Source organism: Monopterus albus, unplaced genomic scaffold (assembly GCF_001952655.1).
Source record: "Monopterus albus unplaced genomic scaffold, M_albus_1.0 scaffold395.1, whole genome shotgun sequence".
Taxonomy (NCBI): Eukaryota; Metazoa; Chordata; class Actinopteri; order Synbranchiformes; family Synbranchidae; genus Monopterus; species Monopterus albus.
The window spans coordinates 114,799-117,552 of NW_018128275.1; the positions used below are offsets into that span (position 1 = coordinate 114,799).

Genomic DNA, 2,754 nt, shown 5'->3' on the forward strand with positions numbered 1-2,754 from the left:
ATGGGGTAGGACTAGATAAGTCTAACTTCTTCCTACTCCGTTCAAGCATGTACTAGGTATAAGCAAATTGATAATGGATTAGCATTTGTGGATATGTGTGAAATTATGTGTGTTGACATATCGACTATCTTTACGTGTTTGAAAGAATAAATAAATCAAATATACACATACAAAAATGTTTATGTCTCAAAAATGTGGTGATGGATTAATTAAAAAAAATGCATGTGACATGAAATAAACCATGACATTTTAAGATTTAGGCAGTAACACCGCCACAGTACCTTGTATATAGTACTTTGACAGATATGGTTAAGGCATTTTTCCAGCAATTCTTCACTCAAAAAGACATCAAATTAGCACAGAAACATAAATAAGATAAGGCAAAGTAAACTGATAGATGTGTCATTTTGTAAATGTGCAAGCCCAAATCTTTTTGTGGGGGGCATCCACTGTCTCTGCACCATCAATACTATTAACTATTGCCAGTGTTTGATCATTTGCACAGGTACTGTAAATCTAACACACCTTTTACCAATTTTATTAACGGTAGCTATCTGCTTGCATCATATTGTTGTCCTGCATGTTTTCACCCATATAATTTGTTACCTTACATTTTTTTTTATCTATGGCAGGTAATCATGACAGATTAGCGCTGATTAACAATGCCACTTAGTGATCAGTAGAACATGGCAACAGCACTATACCTGCAACCCAAGAGGATATACGTACCCTAACAGCAACAGTGCCCCTAGTGGCAGCTTGGAGAATAACATGCATACACTGGTATAGAACACAATAGGAGAGGTACTAACTGCTAAATTCTAAGTGGCCTACTGAATGTTGTGTACTGAAAAGTAACAAAATAAAGCAGCAAACAATTAGTAATTACTCATGCAAAAATACTTATATCTTGATGTTTTTTATCCTCCTTTGTTTTCTTTTCTTTCTTTTCTCTGTTTGATATGACCTTTTTTGTGACATTACTTTTTTGCTGCTTGACGGGCTGTGCTTACATCAAAATGCAGTTAACAGCCATTACAGTGTACATATGCATAAATAAGCTCTCTTGTGGGACACCAAGTGCTCTTGGGGCCCCTCTGGTGGCCACAGGGGCCCCAATCAGACAATCAGTTCACTAATATCTCACCAAAGGCTGAGATATTCTGCTGTTTAGTAAGATGCATAATGCTGGCTCCTACATTTCCATTCCCAAAATACCTTTTTTGTAGACCCATCTTTCAAATTCCATGCCCAGAGTTTGTAGTGCACTCTGCCCACTCTTAAAATATTATAAGTCTCAAAACTCAACCAATATAATCAGTGTTGCTGTGGTTGTTTTCTCTGACTGGACAAAGTTCCTCCACAGCCACAGGAACATTATACAAGTTTTTTTACAGGCTGAGTGTTATTCCTCATGATAAGAAAACTATACGTTAAAAAAAAAAAAAAAAGCAGAAAGTGCCCTTTAAGGAAGGTGTGCAATTAGAAAACTGCTTCTGAGTAAAGGTGGACACATCATTTAAAACTGTTTGAGGCTAGTACAGTTAAAACCTGTTTGTTCATTGGCACTCTAACTACAGTTAGCCAACCTTTAGCCTCCTCTCTCTGCCCTTATGTAAACATGCCTAATTGCATCACTCTGTCACAGTTCATGAGCCAGCATGGCCTTCCCATTAGATCACACTAGCTGCACTTTTTGTAGATTATGGCCTAGTTACCCTACAGTCTACAAGCTGTTGCAGCACAAATTAAAAGAAGCGAAGCAGCTTACTGTCAACCACAATGGGCAAGATATGTTAAACATACAGCATCCAGCAATGCTAGCACGGCCACCACTGAAGGTAATTAATGTAACAAGGTAATGTAATGTAAGGTAATGTATTAATAAGCAAATATTTGCATTGGGAAGTTCTGTATGTTTTACTGAGCCTCTTACTTCCAATCGAAGCTGGTACTTAACCTGATATGTTTAATATTGACTGATAACCACACAGTTTTATAGAAAGATATTTTAAATACTTATAAGTATTCATATTTAATTACTGCACTATCTGGTCTTTACTCAGGGGTGCTTTGTGTTTAGGTCAGAGTGGAGAAATTGTCTAATAGTGTATGTGCATGGTATGATAGGCAGGGTTGGAGAATGGTGTCCCAGGCAATGGGTGTCTACTAAATCACTGTATGGGTCTTTTAGGTAAGGTTAGGGTTGGAATGTGGTGTAACTTATTATGGGGCCCAGAAGATTTATGATGCCATTGCCTGATACCCACCTCTGTGGGGCCAAATAATGGTGAAATAGTACTAAACTTGTATACTGTATACTTCCATATCAATGCTCACTCATTCTTTGGGACATTACTGGGAAACTAAGGACAACAAGGGGAAAATGTAACATTAGGAATGGTCATATCAAAGCACAATATTAAACATCAATATAAGCTGGTCATCTTAACCTCTAGAGTCCTGAGCTTTGGAAACCCAAGCTGTGCGGTCCTCATATGAGGACGCAGGGACTCTAGAGGTTATTGCACTTAGAAACTTTTTTCTCTTGTTCATGTAGCAGAAGATCGAATGCTGCTATGATGTTGAGGCAGAAAAGGGGGATCAAGGATTACAGAATGTAGACAGAGTCTGACAATTTGGTATATTTCTTATTCATGCTGTTAAAATACACTCAAGAAGCATGATGGGTGGGCTCACACACACTCCTACTATTCATTTCCTGTGACCAAGGGGTCCTTGAAGTGCGTGCTA

At 38.1% G+C, this 2,754-nt stretch overlaps 1 protein-coding gene across 1 annotated transcript in view; it reads right to left on the reverse strand.

The window, feature by feature from the left end:
- lmf1 (lipase maturation factor 1) overlaps window positions 1–2,754 on the reverse strand; it is a 22,626-nt gene that overhangs the window by 15,050 nt on the left and 4,822 nt on the right.